This window comes from Sapajus apella, unplaced genomic scaffold, assembly GCF_009761245.1.
Source record: "Sapajus apella isolate SASKATOON/1434 unplaced genomic scaffold, GSC_monkey_1.0 scaffold115, whole genome shotgun sequence".
NCBI classification, from domain to species: Eukaryota; Metazoa; Chordata; class Mammalia; order Primates; family Cebidae; genus Sapajus; species Sapajus apella.
Genome location: NW_022437055.1, coordinates 2,030,754 through 2,050,841, shown reverse-complemented (window position 1 = coordinate 2,050,841; position 20,088 = coordinate 2,030,754). Strand labels below are relative to the sequence as shown.

General features: G+C 38.3%; 1 long non-coding RNA gene across 1 annotated transcript in view; it reads right to left on the bottom strand.

The window, feature by feature from the left end:
* The window catches only part of LOC116537972, a 31,556-nt gene that overhangs the window by 3,755 nt on the left and 7,713 nt on the right, over positions 1-20,088 (bottom strand). The window contains exon 2 of the long non-coding RNA XR_004263442.1: positions 2,699-2,828. This is a non-coding gene — a long non-coding RNA (uncharacterized LOC116537972). The remainder of the gene's footprint in view (positions 1-2,698; positions 2,829-20,088) is intronic.

The window sequence follows — 20,088 nt, the reverse complement described above, 5'->3', positions numbered from 1 at the left end:
TTTTTTTTTTTTTTTTTTTTTTTTTTTTTTTTTAATTTCCAAGTTTTCATAGACAAATGCTTTTATAAAATAAAAATTTCAGGGAATGTGAAATTTCTCTATGTTTCTAAATGCTCAGTCTCAGTTTCTAAACTTATCTCATACCTAATATCTCTATTGGCCAGTAACAAATAGTTGTGTGATTGGAATAGATCTGTACACTACACTTTGAGCAGTACTAAGTAGATCTAATGTGGTGCCAGTGTAGCCACAAAGCCATGAATCCATCCCTGAAAGATGTTACAAACAAAGAGCCAGGTTCATTAAACCTGGCAGTTTAACTCAGTGGGGCACATCTCAGTGGTACCAGGTGCATGAATAGCCTAAAGTTTCCTTCATGACCAAATGTTAGGATATTATAAAGATATGGCATAAAAGAGCCCTGATATCATCACTAAACTTTCATTTTGTATGACTTCCATACACATACAGAAATCCTTATTTACCTCAAGTCCTTCTATTATTGTATGTTTTATAACTAATTTTCTTCGTCTCTCTTGATTATTTTGGACTCGTAGTACCTACCCAGTATGGCACTTTCTTAGCCTCCTGCCTAAGAAAGTTTTAACTGGAGTATCCTATGTATATGGCCAATGGGGGGAGCTGGGAGGCAGATGCTAGTATAACTGAGTCATGGATTATATCAGTGGGAGAGTGAAGCTCAGAGACATTAATTACTCATCTAGGATAACCTAACAAGTAGGCGCAAGATAAATTAATACTTTCATTCTGAAAAATGATAATTTTTAAATTCAATTGATCTTATTGAGCACCCACTCTGTTCTCAGCATTATACTCAGACTAGGACTACAGAGATGAATAAAACACAGCTCTGCATCATTCCCCCAAAGAGCTCAAGGCATGTTGGATAACACCACAAATGATAATTATAATTCATTTGCTAAGTGATATAATAACAAGTGCTATAGAGGAGAAAAGTAGGTAATTTTATCTAGAGACATGTGAGACTTATGGAAGAATTTACAAAGGATGTAACACTTGAGATGGAGCCTTAAATAAAATGTTGAATGTCTGTAGGAAGAGAGAGTAGAACAGGGACTGGACATAATATGTAGATTAAAAATTCATAGCAAATTCATAGACTGCTCAAAGAATGACAAAGTGTCCAGTGTAGCTAGAATGTAGGATGTGCCAAGGATTGTGGGAGTTAGTGATGGTTCATACTCCTGGAATTATAGGTGGGTCCAAGCGATAGAGGATCTTCAATGCTGAAGAACTTTGACTTTGGTGGGGAGCCTTGATAGGGCTCAGAGAATGAAAAGTGACATGACTGTTCTTGCCTTACTTTTTTCTTCTCTTGGTACATCATTTTTCTTGCCTAGCATGTGGGAACACTATAATATATAATATTTACTTTAAAGTGCTATTGTGAGATTCAAGTTATAGTTTGGAAGTTATGAACTTTAACATGGTATTATCTAAAAGGTATTTTGAGATATCATCATCAGTTCCTCCCTTCCTTTTTTCTTCCCTTCCTTCTTTCTTTATCTATAATCTAGCGGGTAAGGTTTGATAGAGGGAGGAGACAGAAACTAAAAAATAGAGAACAATTGTTAAGCTCAATGCAATCATGAGCTTATTCAGGGAAAGTTCTGTATGTGAGTGTTAAAGACTGTGAAATAAAGGAGCATTTTGTTTTGTTTTGTTTTGTGTTTTTTAAATGGGAAGATGAGTGTGATCTAGAGTATTGGGTCTGGATTAAGGGCAGGAACTGGATGGGAAGGAAACTGCCAAGGAAGCACAGTAGCCTGAGATTCTGGATCCTCTATGTGCTCATCAAATCTAAAAAGTTAATACAGGAATCTCTATGGCAGGGCACACCATTTCCAGAAAAACGTTGTCTGTTGGTCTACTCAGGGCTCCTTTCATGTCCTTGTTACTTAGACTACAGATAAAGGAGTTGATCAAGCAATTACAGTTGTATACATGATAGCAGCTACCTTATTATTCGTTCCTGCTGAGTAGGCAAAAGAGGAGGGAAGGTAGACTCTAATGATCAACCCACAGAAGACCTGGAATACAACTGAGAGATGGGAACCACATGTAGAGAATGTTTTCTACTTCCCATTGGCTGATGGAAACTCCAAGCATATTGCTGCCAATATGGGCATAGAAGACAAGAAATGAAGGTGAAGGGAATGAAGATAATTACTTCCACAATGACAATAATTATCAATTTGTTTATGTGGGTGTCTGAGCAAGCAAGCCCTAAAATGGGTTCCAGGTCACAGAAGAAATGTGAAATCACAGAAAGTTAAGTGGCTCAGCAGGCTGAGATGCAGTATTGGGACAAGGTTGGGGATCACCCATGGAGTCACAACCAACAGGGCACAGATCTTAGGACTCAGTAATACCACATATAGTGTAATGGGTGACAGACAGCAATGTATCCGTCTTACGCCATGTCTGTCAACAGAAAATTGTCCAGATCCAACAGGAACATTTAAAACTACATTTGTGCAGGGCATCCTTTAAAGGATATGGTTGGATTCCGGCTTTGAATATCTGCCAAATTTTGGGGGACTGTAGTGGTTGTGAAGCAGATGTTAGTGAAAGTTAGATTGTCAAGGAAGAAGTATATGGGGCCATGGAGGTGAGCATCACTGATAATGGCCAGGATGATAAGTAAATTTCTTACCATAGTGACCAGATACGTGCATAGAAACAGCATGAAGATAAACTGCTGCTCTTTAGACCTCACCGTGAGTCCCAGGAGAAAGAATTCAGAGACAGTGGTTCAATTTCCTTCGTTCATGGTTCTGCTGTGTCTAAAAGCGGAAAAATTTTAACTTCATTGTAAAATGGTAACAGGACACAAAAGCCCACCAGTGTATTATACCACATTATAGAACAGAATGAGGCCTTGGAACCAGAAACTCTTGGGTCATATTCTCCCCCTACTAAAATACAAGTTTCATAAAGGCATGGGTATTATTTTTTATGTTCAGTGCTGTACATCAGTACTAAAGACAGTGCCTGTCACATAGTAGGTGATTAACAAACATTGATTGGATTTATACAAGAATGAGTGAATAAATGAAAAGAAGAATATTCTAGAATTATAGCTCACTATCTTCATGACATTGTTATCTGTGCTTTTCTAAAGCTATTTAATCAATTTTGAAATGTGGAGAATATCCACTTTACAGGAGTTTTGTGAGGATTGCAAGGACACCTGTAAAATGCCCAGGCCTGCATTTTAGCTGTTACTGCACAAATAGTAGCTGCTATCACTCACTAATTTAGGAGAATCACAGACTCTAAAGGCAAAAATAAATCTCCAGAGATGATCTGAACCAGTCCCTGCCTTTGGGCATGCAAGTGCCCAAATACACCGCTGATCACTTTTTCATGCTCCAGAGACAGACTCCACAATCCCCTTAGAGCATCTGATTCAAAATTTTATCCTGTATGAAATTCACTACTTCCTGAAATCTTTCTTGTTTTCACATTTCAACAAGGAAAAAGTAGTTATCTATATTAAATGGTGCCGAAAAATAATGTAAAAGTATCCACTGAATTAAGTAACATACAGGTAGTGTTTAGTGTCTTTAACAAGATCATTTGTAGTGGAGTTGATTGGGCATAAACCAAAATGAAGAAAGTTTAGGGTTAACACTTTAAGACTTAGTGTTTATTGAGGTTAACTATGTTGTAGACATTCTTCTAAATGCTTTACATGTCCTATCTTATCAAATATTCACCACAACCTTATGAGTTAAGTAGGACTACTAAGATGTTCAATTTACAGATAAGGAAATCAAGGATTAAAGAGGTTGAATAAGTTCATTAAATTGATATATAGTCAGTATAGTGGAGTTAGGATTCTGAGCTCAGTCAGTCAAATTTCAGAGCCCTCTTGCTGAACTACTTTGCTATATTGCTACTATACTACTATGTCTTCATGTATGTGAAGGAGGGGGTCAAGAAATAATATTTGTTGAGAATCACCTGTGTTCTAGGACCAAAGATCATGCTCAGCTGAAGTCACAAAGCTAGTAAGTGCTGGAGCTAGGCTTTGAATCTTAACTTGAAAATGTTTTTGCTATAGCTATACAAATCCAAATAGAGGAAATGGGCTTACAAATGGAAAAATTTGTCTTTGCTTATTCCACTTTGTACCTCATCTAAATTGTTCTATATGCTACTGTGAGATCCATTATGCAATGGCTACTTACACAGAGGCCTGCCATGTCTTCATACCGCCTTCCCCGTCTAACACTAAACAGCCATTGGGTAAATTCACATACTTTTGCAGGTTTGCTGTTTTACTTCATACCTGCTATGAAAAAAGAGGTTGGTAGTACTAATGAATAGTTGAAGCGAGACTGCAGGAAGAATGTTGCACTTATTTAATAGCGCATTTTTTTCTAAGTACTATAGCAGTACTCATTTGCATACTAACAAATAAATGTGCTAATTATAAATCAGGCAGGATCAGGTCTGGTGGGACCTCTGCTTGGCAACACTTAGCCATTTTATTTGTACAGGATGTACTGAAAATAATAAAGTGGCATATTATTATGTATATGTAATCTAGGCTTTTCATTAATGTAGATTGTATTAGCAAAGTTTAGCAGCCCACATTCCTGATCCGACCTTCAAGGCACCATATCATTAGTTTTGTTTCATTGTTCTCACCTACTGAGCCCAAGCTGACACCATCTTTTACAATTAAGTGAATGTCTATCTTCAGTCTTTCGACCTTTATACTCGGGTTTCTAATTTGGTACAATACTTCTCCAATGAACTTGGGGAGCAAATGTTTGTATTTTGGGTTTGAGATTCCCTTCCTATGGAACTTTCCAGATGCTTTATAGCTAATGGCTATTTGTACTAATATTTGTAGCTAATAGCTATGAAACAGCTCCACTTCCTCCACTTAAAAAATTGTTCGTGATTTTCCCAGCTATGGATGTAAAGCTTTCCTCCTAATGCAGAAAAAGACAGAGAAGAGGTCTGGAACAGTATTGAAAATCTCACCTGCTTATGTTGTCTCTGCACCTGAATTTAGAAAAAGAATCACCCTAGGACTCAGGTCACAATCCTCAAGGCTCCTCATTAGAAACAACTCCCAACTCCATCATATATGGACCAAGTCCTTTCTACTGGGATATATTGGTATTCACTGATATCCTGAGATGTTATATATATATATATATATGAATAAAATTAAACCTTATATCTCTGTTACATTTATACTCTAGTTAGAAAACTAAAACATCAACATTTGAAGAAAAATTTCACCATCCTTTATACCTTATAGTTGCCTTTAGCATCTCCATATAATCCAATAATGAACTGACTCAGGTAATATTTAGAGAACATGAAGAATGAAAGCAACTGGGTGTGGTAGCTCACGACTGTAATCCCAGCACTTTGGGAGGCCGAGGTGGGTGGATCACCTGAGGTCAGGAGTTCGAGGCCAGACTGGCCAACATGGTGAAACCCCATATCTACTAAAAATACAAAAACTAGTTGGGTGTGGTGCCAGGCGCCTGTTCCCAGCTACTTGGGAGGCTGCGACAGGAGAATCGCTTAAACACGGGAGACAGAGATTGCAGTGAGCTGAGACCATTGCACTCCAGCCTGGGCAACAAGAGCAAAACTCCACCTCAAAATAAATAAATAAATAAATAAATAAATAAATAAATAAATAAAAACAACAAAAAAGAATGAAAGCAACATTGGAGTTCTTATTATTTGTCAGGCACTGTTCTAAGCCCTTCATGTGTAATAACTTATTTATTTTTGTAATAAAATTATGAGGTAGGTAAAATTATGATCCTTTTTTCACAATGAAGAAACTGAGGATAGAAAAATGTTATGTGACTTACCCAAGCAAGGGCTTCTAGGTTCTTAATCACTGTATTACACTATCTCTAAATAATCATAAGGGAGCTCTAGAAAAAAAAATCCCACCCAGAGAGCTTCACCAAAAATTATCTTCTCAAAATTCCATCTTATCATTCTCACTCCCTCCAGTCTCAGCAAATATCTTTACCACCTACCCAACTCTACCTCCAAACTTCCACCACTAAATCTAGAGACAATTCTACCTCCAAATTTAGATATAGACATTTTGACTCTTCTGTTTTTCCTTCATGTTACCATGGAGGTATATACTTCCTTCTATTAAAAGAAAATCCCCCCACCTATATTCTGGATTCCATCCCTTTTTGCCTTCCCAAAAGCCTTAAGGTATCAGTTAACTGCTTGCTTGTCTATATCTTCAACCAATATTTCTCTGCTGGGTTCTTGCTTAGGCTTTTAAACATGTTCTAATGTTTCCAATAAACAGACAAATAAAACACTCTGGATTCTTTAGTCCTCTCAGTTACTCAGCAATCACACTGCTACCATTAAACACAAATTTATTGAATTGTCTACATTTCTGTTTCCATTTCTTCGCTTCAACCCACTCCAATCTGTTTCTTGCCCCACACAACTTCACTGAAATAGCTCTTGATAAGGTTACAATGACACTCACATTGTTAAATTCACCCTTCTTGGCAACTCAACAACATTCACCTCAGATAATTAGTCTCCTTTTTACATATATTCTCTTTCTTTTGATTTTGCAAATGTTAATCCCCTGGGTTTCCTTCTATCTCTTCTACCATTCTATCTCCACCTCTTTTCATGGCTCTTCTATATAACTCTTACATGTTTGTTTTGATTTCACAGAGATTTTCTTACTCACTCTACTCTCCTTGGAATAACATTATCCACTTTCATGACTTCAATTACCATATTTATGATGACGACTCTCAGTTTCTTATCTCTGGTTTAGCTCTCTCTTCTAAGCTTCATAGCCATACACCTAACTTACTATTTGCTATTATCTTCATTTGCATATCTCGTAAGTACCTCAAATTCAGTATTTTCCAAACCAAACTTATTATCTACTCATCCCACTGCCTGAAACCAATCTTGGCCCTCCTCAATTTTTCCTTACCTCAGAGAATTATAGCACTATCAATTTTTGTCATTTTTGACACCTCTTATTTCTCTTTCTTAAGATGCAATTATTTAAGTCCTATAGATTCCCCATCTTTAATATCTCTCAAATGTATCTGCTCTTCTCCATAACTCCATTCCAAGCCACCAATGATGCTTCTGCTTGTACTTTTCTTCATTCCAAACAGTCTCTATGCTAATGCTTTCCAGTGACTTCCTGTTCCTTGTAGTTTAAGGTCCTTAATTATTTTTCTTCAACTTTTACTCTAAGTTCAGGAATACATGTGCAGGATGTGCAGGTTTGTTACAGAGGTAAACGTGTGTCATGGTGGTTTGCTGCACAAATCATCCCATCACTGAGGTATTAAGCCCAGGATCCATTAGCTAGTCTTTCTGGTGCTGTCCCTCCCTCACTCCTCCCATAGGCCCCAGTGTGTGTTGTTCCCCTCCCTGTGTCCATGCATTCTCATTGTTCATCTCCGGTGTTTGATTTTCTGTTCCTGCATTAGTTTACTGAAGATAATGGTTTCCAACTCCATCCATGTCCCTGCAAAGGACATGATCTTGTTCCTTTTTATGACTGCATAGTATTCCATGGTGTATATATACCACATTTTCTTTATCCAGTCTATCATTTATGGGCATTTAGGTTGATTCCATGTCTTTGCTACTGTGAACAGTGCTGCATTGAACATACACGCACATGTATCTTTATAATAGAATGATTTATACTCTTTTGGGCATACCCAGTAATGGGGTTGCTGGGTCAAATGGTATTTCTGTCATTGGGCTTTGAGGAATTGCTACACTATCTTCCACAATGGTTGAACTTATTTACATTCCCACCAGCAGTCTAAAAGTGTTCCTTTTTCTGCACAACCTCCCCAGCATCTATTGTTTTTGAGTTTTTAATAATCGAAAGGTCTTGAATTATTAAGGAAGACTGTAAAGCCTGGTCTTCTTCTGAATCCTTATGTTGTGCTACTTTCTCCTTCTTTTGGTTTCCTCGAGAGCCTCAAGTCTCTTCTTTCCTCACTGTTTTTTCCTGTGCCTGTATTCTCTGTCTGGAAGGCAATAACTCCTCATCAGCTAAATCATGTTCTGACTTTAGGTCTTAATTTAAATATTCCATCTTTAAGTATACTTTCCCTGACCTCTCAAGGCTGGGTTAGATCCTTTGCAGTGTCCTCCCATAGCCACCTATACATCTCTTAGAAAAAATATTTATGTCAACTACTTATCTTTTCTACTATTTTGTAAATTGTATGAGGATAGGCACCATGTCTTTATTCTGCTGTATCCCCAATGCTTACCACAGTGCCTGAAAAATAGTTAGTACTCAATAATTGATAAATAATTTAATTAATAGGAGAATAGAAATTATATATAGAAGAATTAATCTGGGGTGGCAGTGGGGAATCATGGAAGACTTTAAGGAGGAAAGGACTTTTGAACTGAGTCTTGAAGAATGATAAGGGGGTTGGGGCATTCTAAAATTCAAAAAATCATTTGTGAAGATATGGTGGTAGAAATTTTGCGGCCTCAAAGTACAAGATGTATGCAGGAACTTAAGAGTTGTCCAGCATGGCTATAGCACAGAAGAGAGTGGTGGAAGGTAAGACTAGCAAGATGTGTTCATGATGTGAAAGTCTGTGTTAAGCATCTGATTAATAATGTCTGGTAGCATCTGAGAAAAACAGCAAGCATTATTCTGTGTTGTGGAAAATTCAGAATTCAGAGCAGACTGAGAAGTACCAGAAAAGGACTAACATCAGAAATACAAAGCAAAATGGCTATAAATAATTGGTTTTTTTCCTTTGTGTTTTCACTTCTCTCTTCAGAGGCTCCCTAGCGACCTGACTCCCTGTGTCTCGTGACCTGCTTACCATTCTAAGACACTAGAGAGATGGCTGAGTATAAAGACAGAGGAATGAGGCATCATGTCTGACTCTTGAAGACCTGTCAGCACAATTCCCCAGGCCAGCAGAAAAATTGTGTCTATTCATGCCCCTTTTGTGTTCCTTTTTCAGCTTGGTAAATCACATTACAACTTTCATTGGATTTGCCATTTCTTTAGGAGCCCTGGACTTTCTAGAGGAGATTTGTGAATCTTTAGGCAGTTGGTATTCAGTATTGCTATGCCTGATTTTTTTAAAAGAGGCATATTTGGAAACAGAGGACACTGACACTGACCTTTTCTCTGAGTGGCAGCCTTTGCATATGTCATAGCAAATGCATTTAGGAATTGCTCATTTGTGTGGGCTGTTCAGAGGCAGAGGAAGGGAAGTGTCCTGGGAATTGACAACAAGCAGCAAAACAGTGCAGAAAGGAAAAGGGACTTTCAAACATGATAAATGACGTCATTGTTGCTTTGAAAATATTGGTGCTTCCTCATTTGGAAGTTCTTGAGTTGTTGGTTGAATACACGTTTGTTTGACACAGAGAATCATAAACATGCCCATGGTTTTAGTTTCACTTCTGCTATGAACTACCTGAATTACCTTTGTGAAGTCCTCTCTCTGGTTATTCGCCTTGTCCTCTGTAAAATGAGAGGGTTAGACTAAATTATCTCTACATTCCCTTCCCACTCTGATATTTGACAATTCCATGATTTCCAATTGGGTACATTTATGCATGCTGTGGCAGAAACGTGATTGCATATGACTTGAAGATGGGTAGAAATAGTACAATTTATTTTCAACGAACACAGTGTGTTTTATATATGTATTTTGTTATATAATTCATGAAGTTTCCCAATTTCCAGCTAAGAGACTTCATGACAATAAAATTACATTCTGCCAAATCAGTTCACCTGTGTCGTATGTGTGGGTAAGGGGCTTATTACAGAAGAGTGTTTAGCTAACAGAGGTCACCTGGAGATGGTGGTGGAGGTGCACTCTTGTTTGAGGTGAAGAAATGGGCAAATAGGGAGAAAAAGGATAAAACAGCTTTAAGTAATCTGTCTAATAAAATTTTGTGAAAAATGCTAAAAACATTCAACAGCTTGTCAACTAAATTGAAGCCAATCCTTATGGTTTCATTGGCAACCTCTCTGAGGTGGGCCACCAGGCTATCCACTTATTCGTTGCTTCATTAATGAGAGAAGGAGACAACATTGTGGTTCTTTTTTAGGATTAGGGAAAAAGAAATGAAGTGAGAGAAGCAACCTTTAGGTCTCCTCTCTTCTCCAATTCTCACCCAGTTGGCAGAGGGAAGCCAAAGGGTCTAATGATGCCCTTCTTACTTTTTTCTCTTCTTCACCCACCAACATCCTTAACAGAAATGATAGGAAATGCTGGGAAGAGAGGAACAGCAAAGGTCATTTTACTTACAGCATCCCTGTTCCATCCAATCTCAGGTACCATGCTCGTTGCTTACCATCTCCTATAAGAGTTCTTTTTTTTTTTTTTCTTATATGTAGATGTTCTTGAGAAGAATTACATTTTCCTTCATTCTGAGGTCACACCTTAATGATCCCTTTGTTAAGGTTTTGTTGGCAGCAACATAAGGGAGAAACTGGGATATGGGGGAATATTAAAGGGTACTTAGAAGCGAGGTATTTGGGCATCAAAGTTAAACCATTTAACCCTCAGTGTTGCAGAATCATCACATTTTACTATTCAGCATGTGATATTTGGTGTATGAGCTACATTTTGTCAACCCTTAGTTCTTATGCTTCCCCACAACTTCTGATTATTATATCAGTGAAAAGAGATGTATGAAAATGAAATTTAGAACACATAAAGCACAGGCAGTCAAGACTATATTCAGAAACAGCTATATGGAACACACAAGTTAGTTGGAAGGAGCATACACATGCACATTGACAATTTTGCATCCCAAAATGGTGTTTTCGAAGGCAACAACTAAACAAGGGCAAATAATAGAAAGCAAAGTGGAGCAATTGAGTAGTCAATGTTGGGTGGGTTTTTAATCCTAAAAGCCTTCCTGGAGGACTTGAGTTTTAGGAAGGTGACAGTTTCCACATCCATAATTGCTTCATAATCAGGAAATCATTGGGGCTCTTTTCTAATCAATGTTTCAATCTCAGTAGTAATCTTGATATTTTCAAATGTGATATGGAATTATTGATGTATGTTAAGTATTATTTATGGTGATGTGGGACTTAGGGAGCATGCTGTCCTTAAAGACAGCTGTCAGGGGAACAAAGTGCTTGCAAACTTTTAATTGGCTTGAGAAAGGATAAAATTTTGCCACCTGAGGTGCCAAGGGAACAAGTACACAGTGTATTTCTTCCCTAATGATGTTTGGAGGTTGGTGGACGGAGGTTGGGGGTTCTAATTTTCAGTTACTGGGATAGAGTATCCAGAAAGATGGAAATAATGGTGAAGTACAGAGTATGAGTTACAGTGACCCAGCATTTTAGCAGCCTATAAATTTCTGTTGAATTATCTCATAACCAATCTGAGACCTCGGTCTATTCAGAAAATATCCAACTACTCAGAAGGAAAAGCTTTCTGCTGCAAGATAAGAACTATGTGTCTCAAATCTGGCTTGAAAATCAAGGATTATTATATTCTAAAGTGTTCCATAGTGAGACTATGAGCGTATTACTTCCCTATGATGGGTATTAGATTTCCTATCTATTAAACATAAGAAATTCCTTCCCTGTTTATGGAACTTAATCCCATTGGAACACTTTAGAATATGATAATCCTTGATTTATCACAGAGTAGTTTGGAAGGGTAGTAGGATGGAGAAGGTAGTGCTGGGAGTTGAAAAACTGGAGACATAAGAGTTCTTCAGTGAGCTCCACAGATATACAAATCTAGAGGAAAATGTGATTAGGACCTCTACTCAGTCAATTGCATCCCCTAATAATTCTGCCTGCCATGTTGCCACTTTCCTCTATCAGTTTCCTTACTGCTGTGGGCTGAATTGTGTTTCCTCAAATTCAAACGTTGAAGCCCTAACCTCACAAATGATTGTATTTGGAGATTGGAATCTTTGTTTAGGCTTAGATGAGGCCGTGAGGGTGAGGCATTCATGATGGAATTAGTGCCCTTATAAGAAGAGAAACTGGAGAGCCCTCTCTTCTCCCTCCTACCCCACAACCAGGTGAGGACATAATGAGAAGGCAGATGATAATCTGCAAGCCAATAAGAGAACCCTCACCAGAAACTAATCATGCTAGCAACTTGATCTTGGACTTCCACCCTCCTGAGCTCTGCAAAACTAGATTTATCATGTTTAAACTACCCATCTATGGTATTTTTGTTATGTCAGTCCAACTAAGTAGACTAAGACAATTGCTACCTCCCTAACAAGGCCTGTCATATGACCTATAAGGCAAGGAAATCCATTATCACCAATCTGAATGTTCTTGGGAATCCAAGAGACTGTATCTCCAGGGGTCTCTTGCAGGGGCAATCCAAGTTATTAATTCCATATGGTGAATATTCATCACATGCATAGAATGTGTAATGATCAAGTCAGGGTATTTGGGTTGTCTATCACCATAGTGTTTATCATTTCTATGTGTTGGGAACAATCAAGCCCTCTCTTCCAGCTACTTTGAAAAATACGATACATTGTTGCTAACTATAGTCACCCTACTCACCAATCAAGCATTAGAACTTACTTGTTTTATCTAATTAATTGTATGTTTGTAAACATTGACCAAATCTCCATCCCCCCTCCAAAGCACACACTGTTTCAAGCCTCTGATATCTATGATTCTATTGTTTATCTCCATGAGATAAGCTTTTTAATCCCCATGTAAGCAATATTTGTCTTTTTCTATATGGCTTATTTCACTTAACATAATGATCTTCAGTTCCATCCATGTTGCTACAAATGACATGATTTCATTCTTTTGAATGGCCTAATAGTATTACATTTTGTGTATACGTCATGTTTTCTTTATTCATTCATCCATCCATTGACAGACACTTAGGTTGACTCTGTGACATTGTTTTTAATTTTTTAATTTTAGGTTCAGGGGTACATATGCAGTTTTGTTATATAGGTAAACTTGCATCATGGGTGTTTGTTGTACAGATTATTTCAGCATCCTGGTGCTAAACCTAGTATCCAATAGTTATTTTTTCTGCTTCTCTCCCTCCTCCCACCCTCCACCCTCAAGTAATTCCCAGTGTCTGTTATTCCCTTCTTTGTGCCCATGGGTTCTCAACATTTAGCTTCCACTTATAAGGGAGAACATGTGATACTTGGTTTTCCGTTCCTGCATTAGTTTGCTAAGGATAATGGCCTCCAGCTCCATTCATGTTCCCACAAAAGACAGGATCTCGTTCTTTGTTATGGATACATAGAATTCCATGATGTATACATACCACATTTTCTTTATCTAATCTGTCATTGATGGACATTTACATTGATTCCATGGTATATATGTGTCACATTTTCTCATTCAGCCTACTATTGATGGGCATTTAGGTTAATTCCATGTCTTTGCTATTGTGAATAGTGCTGCAATAAACATACACGTGCATGTGTCTTTATGGTAGAATGGTTTATATTCCTTTGGGTATATACCCAGTAATAGGATTGCTGGGTTCAATGGTAGTTCTGCTTTAAGTTCTTTGAGAAATCTCCAAACTGCTCTCTACAGTGGCTGAACTAATTTACACTCCCACCAGCAGTGTGTAAATGCTCTCATTACCTCCCTCCCTTTCTCTCTCTCTTTCTCTTTTTTCTTTCTTTCTTTCTCTTTCTTTTTTTCTTTCTTCTTTCTTCTTTCTTTTTCTTTCTTTCTTTTTCTCTTTCTCTCCTCCCTTTCCTTTCCTATTTTCCTTTTTTTCTTTCCTTTCTTTTCTTTTCTTTCTCACTCTGTCATCCAGGCTAGAGTGCAGTGGTGTGATCTCAGCTCACTGCTACCTCCTCCTTCTGGGTTCAAGCAATTCTCCTGCCTCAGCCTCTCGAGTATCTGGGATTACAGGCACCCACCACAATGCCCAGCTAAATTTTTGTATTTTTAGTAGAGATGGGGTTTTGCCACGTTGGCCGGTCTAGAGCTCCAGCCTCCAGCAATCCACTTGCCTTAGCCTCCCAAAGTGCTGGGATTACAGGCATGAGTCACCGTGCCCAGCTAGTGTTCCCTTTTCTCTGCAACCTCACCAGCATCTGTTATTTTTTGACTTTTTAACAATGGGCATTCTGACTGATATGAGATGGTGTCTCCTTGTGGTTTTGATTTGCATTTCTCTAATGATGAGTGATGTTGAGCTTTTTGTCATATGCTTGTTGGCTGCATGTATATCTTTTTTTGAACAGTGTCTGAGGGCAGCAGGGGCAGGACCACTGCAGAGGCAATGGCAGACAGGTTTTTGTGTCCCCTAGGAGCTCCATCTCTAAGAAACATGGAGCCACAGTCACTGGGAGTGTTCAGTGAGTGGGGTCGGGTAGCTGCACTACTGGCCTAGCTTGTTGGGGAGTAGGGTGTTGAAGGCTCACAAGGAGGAGAGATTGGTCTCCTCTTCATATGGTGACTGTGGTGTGCTAGATGCTCAGGTGTAGCCCCCAGGTTCTTTGTTTCTTTCCCAGACTGACTGCAGCAGGGAAGGAAATGCTGCTGTGGCAGAGGGGCTGTTGGATGCCTCCGAAAATCTCTCCCTAGGAAAACTCCAGGCTACTGCCAGTCAGTATGCTCAGCTATGGTTGGGACGACAGGTCTGTGGTCATGAGCCAGGGGCCCTGACCGGTGGAGTGGGAGGTGGGGGTTCCCAATGAAAAAGGACTGGACTTTTCTCCATATGGTGGCAACAAAATACTGGAGGTGCCAACGTATTGACTAGGCCTCTTGTTCCTTCCCCCACCCGAGTGTTGTTAGGGTGGTACCACTGCAATTGCAGTAGTGGACTCTGTGTCTTTGCTATTAGCTGCAATAAACATGCAAGTGTACGTATCCCTTTGATACACTAATTTCTTTTCCTTTGGATAAATACTCAGTAGTGGGATTGCTGGATTGTATGGTAATTCTGAGTTTTTTGGGAAATTGTACTGTCTTCCATAATGGTTATACTAGTTTACACTCCCACCAAGGTTGTGTAAGTTCCATTTTCCTCACCAGCGTCTGTTATTTTTTGTCTTTTTAATAATAGCCATTCTAGGGTCAGGCATAGTGGCTCACCCCCGTAATGCCAGCACTTTGGGAGGCCTAGGCAAGTGGATCACAAGATCAGGAGTTTAAGACCAGCCTGGCCAAGATGGTGAAACCCTGTCTTTACTAAACATACAAAAAATTACCAACCCAAATGCCCATCAATGATAGACTGGACAAAGAAAATGTGGCACATATACACCATGGAATACTATGCAGGCATAAAAAAGGATGAGTTCACGTCCTTTGTAGAACACGGATGAATCTGGAAACCATCATTCTCAGCAGACTGACATGAGAACAGAAAACCGAACACCACATGTTCTCACTCACAGGCAGGTGTTGAACAATGAGAGCACATAGACACAGGGAGGGGAACATCACACTGGGGTTGTTGGGGGGTGGGGGGCTAGGGGAGGGAAAGTGGGTGGTGGGGACGTTGGGGAGGGATAACATTGGGAGCAATGTCCGATGTAGGTGATGGGGGGATGGAGGCAACAAACCACCATGACATGTGTACCTATGCAACAATCCTGCAAGATCTGCACATGTACCCCAGAACTTAAAGTACAATTAAAAAAAAATAGGAACTTCATCACTTAAAAAAAAATTAACCAGGAGTGGTGGCGGGTGCCTGTAATCCCAGCTACTCAGGAGGCTGAGGCAGAGAACTATTTGAACCTGGGAGGTGGAGGTTGCAGTAAGTCTAGCTCGTGCCACTGCACTCCAGCCTAGTGACAGAGCGAGACTCTGTCTCAATAATAATAATAATAGTAATAGCCATGCTAACTGGTGTATCATGATATCTCATTGTGGTTTTGATTTGCATTTTCCTGATGATTAGTGCTGTTGAACATTGTTATATACCTGTCATCCATTTATATGTATCCTTTTGAGAAATTATTCTTGTCATTTGCCCACTTTTTAGTGGGGTTATTTTAATATTGTTGAATTGTTTGAGTTCCTTGTATATTCTGGATATTAGTTGCTTGTCAGATGGATAGTTTGCAAATATTTTCTCATTCAACAGATTGTCTCTTCACCCTGTTGATTGTTTCCTTTGCAGTGAAAAGCTTTTGGTTTTAATATAGTTCCATTTGTCTATTTTTGGTTTTGTTTTTTGTGTTTTTTGAGGTCTTAGGCATAAAATGTTTCCCTAGACTAATGTCCTGAAGTGTGTGTGTTTGTGTGTGTGTTTTTTTTTTAAGTTAAAGCAAGTTTATTAAGAAAGTAAAGAAATAAAAGAATTGCTACTTCATAGGTAGAGCAGTGGCATGGGCTTCTCAACTGAATACATTTATAGTTATTTGGTGACTATATGCTAAAGAAGGAGTGGATTATTCACAAGTTTTCAGGGAAAGGGTTGGGCAGCTCCCGGAACTGAAGTCTCCTCCCCTTTTTATCCCATATAGGGTAACTTCCTGAAGTGTTTTCCCTATGTTTTCATCTCATAGTTTTATAGTTTCAGGTCTTACACTTAAGTCTTGATATAGTGGAGATGTTTGTCTCCTCCAGATCTCATGTTGAAGTGTGATCCCCAGTGTTAGAGGTGGGGCTGAATAGGAGGTGTTTGAATCATGGAGATGATCTGTGTGACCTGCCTGCTCCCCGCATCACCTTCTGCTATGAGTAAAAGTTTCCTGAGGCCCCACCAGAAGCTGAGCAGTTCCTGGTGCCGTGCTTGCTCAGTCTGCAGAACTGGGAGCCAAATAAATCTTCTTTTTTTTGTACATTATCTAGTCTCAAGTATTCCTTTATAGCAACACAAGATGGACTAATAAAAGTCTTTAATTCATTTTGAGTTGATTTTTATATAAGGTGAAAGATAGAGGTCCAGTTTTATTCTTCTGCATATGGCAATCCAATTTTCACAGCACCAATTATTAAAGAGACTGCAGTCTGAAAGTGGTTCCTTGCTGTAGCTGCTTAGGACCTGGGGTGACTGTGGGACCCATAACAAGCTCATTCCTTAAAACAATGCCATCATGTTGTCTCCAGGCAACTCCCTATGTTAATTTCAGGCCCGTGAAAGTCTAGGGGTTTTTCTGTGGCTAGGATTTCAGGAGTTCACAGTGGGAATGTAATCTGCTGGGGGTCCCTCCTTACTCTTTCCGCACAATGGGGAGTATCTCTAGGCTTTCAGCCAACCTTAGTTGAGCAGGCTGCCTTGCTTTCCTCTCTATCCTTGCTTTAGGTGTTTCCAGTCAATTTTCTCTTGAATTCCAGCATTCTCTCTTGGATGATCTATTTGAAAATGAGAGAATTTACTTATTATTTTGCTTCTTCTTAGTGGAGGAGGTAAGCACAAGGTGCCTCTAGTTAGCTATTTTGAAACCCCTGCTAGGACTCTCAGTGAATACTTTAGATAAGCTGATTAGGAAATTTTTCTCTGAGAAAGCGACAAATGAGCTGAGACCTAGGTGATGAGAAGGAGATAGCCATGAAAAGATCTTAAGGAAAAGACTTACAGGTGCAAAAGCCCTAAGTTGTAAATGTGCTGGGCATGCACATAGAACATGAAGAAGGTCAGTGTGGCTACAAGTAGTGAAAAAGACTAATGATGAGGTCAAAAGACAGTGAAGGATCATATTATGGACAGTCCAGAGGCACTGTGAAGAATTTAGATTTAATTTTTCATGAAATGAAAAGCCATTGGGAGATTAAGAAGAATAGAGAAAGGGTCTGATTGACACTTGCAATTTATACTTCTGGCTGCTGTCTGGGGAATATGCTACAGGGAACCAGAGTGGAGGTAGAGAGCCCAGTTACAGGCCCTTGTAGTAATCCAAAAGAAAGATAATTAATAGTGGATTGGACTAAGATGGAACAGTGCAAATAGAGAGAAGCCTTTGAATACTGAATGTCCTTTTAGAGTAAAGCAGGAAAATTTGATGGGTTAGATATAGTAGTGGTACACATTCCCAATGCAATTATGGTTATCTCTGGCCCTTACTTACCTTTGCCTTTCTGCCCAGTTTCCATCATTCAAATATAATCTTCGCTTGGTGTCCAGTGTTCTGAACTTCTTTAAATATGGTGTGTTAGTGTGGGTCAACTTTTATCAATTTTGCTAGGAACTCAATTTCCCTTTTAATCTAGAAACCATTTCTTCAGTTCTGAGATTTTTCTGATTGATTTATTTCATGATTTTGTCCCCTGCATTTGCTCTCTTCTCTTTCATGAAGACCTATAGTTTCTATGTTGGACCTCCTGGTTTGATCCTCCAATTTTAAAAGTATTTTATTTCTTATTTTTAATGTTTTTCTCTCTTTGTCTGGTTTTTCGAAAAATTTCAACTTCATTTTCCACTATTTCTAGTGAAATTTCATTTCTGCTATCACTTAAAATATCTAAGAGTTCTTGTATTTAATGTTCATTTTTACTGTTCTTTTTTAATGACTACAATATCTTCTTTTATATTTCTGATAATCTTAATGATTTTTAAGTGATCATTTCACTACAGTCTCTTTCCTTAAATTGTTTTCTTTCCTTGTCTTCTTCTCATCATAGTATTTTTAAAAATCACATCTGGGAATCCTTAGATGTTTGGTTATGTTTGAATGGGACACAAAAGAGCTGATTAAAAGATTAAAAGTTTTTGTCGTGGTAAGTGTCATTATGGGATGATTTGGCTGGATCTCTTCCTTTGGTGATCTTTGAATTATTTTTACATAATTTACTATAAGGTTGCTTGGATTCTCCCAGTAAATAATCTTCCACTTTTCCTTGTGGGAAATATAGACCTTGGTTCTAGGTTTTTGGGAGCCATTTAAAAAAGATGGTTGGTGATCTCAATATGTAGTATATAGCTAGATGTTCACTTATTCTCACAGCCAGCTTTGTATGAGACACCCAATCCTAACACTCTCTATTTTATTTATCAGAGGCTAAATCTCTACTCTTCTGTAAGCGAGAAGTATGTAGGGAAATAACCAGCTGTGAATAATGAAGAGGGGAATTGGAGGCCTATTGGTTCTTAAACCATCTTTCAACCAATGCCTCTGTTTTCAGCTCTACTTTCACCCTTACTTACAGAGGTTCCTGATGCTTCCTTGGTGCTAATTGTTCTTAATTTCCTCAATGCCGGTTTAAAATTCCAGTTTATTACATATGCTATCAGCTGATCTTTGCTCTTTTGCCTTTCTATTGCTGTCTCATACTCTTTCCTGTTTTCCTTTTTCCTCATGGTTTTATGACACTAAAATAATTATTTTATGTCATTTATAGATAAGCATGAGTGCCTGGTTCATTCTCTTTAACTATAAAGCCTTATTTATTTTTCATCGTGGTATTTAACATTTTTCTTATAGCATTGCCTGTGTGTTATATATTTATATGTTTGCTAATTATCTGTCTCTGTCCACTAGTATACATGTTTATGAGAACAGGGATATTGTCTGTCTTGTTGACTATACATCCCTAGCATCTAGGACATGATAGCTATCCAGTAAGTATTTTTGAATAAATTGATCTTGCATATTTTATTATTTAAAAAAATATATTTGTAGTCATAACATCTGATAGCTTTTGTGGAAAAAAACAGAAATATACATATAGCAAATTAGTCAAATAAAAATGAGATAATTAGCGACTCAAAGAAAGAAGGTGTACAAGATAAGTTACACAAATATACTACATAAAATTTCAAGTTTCAGTACATATTCTTGTTTTCATCTAAAAAGATCAACTAGCTATACATAATTGATTTTCATGTATAACAACAGCCAAAGGGAGATGAGTTAACAGCTTCTTGTAGTAGTCTAGGTGAGAAAAGATTATGACCTGTTAGAGTGGGGTACAAAGAATTGACCAGAATCAAGAGGAATTTAGAAGATAGAATTAGAAGAATTTGGTTAAATTAAGGTAAAAGAAGAGGTGAAGTAGAAGGAGATATAACAGTATTAAGGATTACTTGTAGCATTCTGGACAGACAGTGCTATCCTTCATTCAGATGATCAGATTAACTTAAAGGGAGACAAAGGTAGATG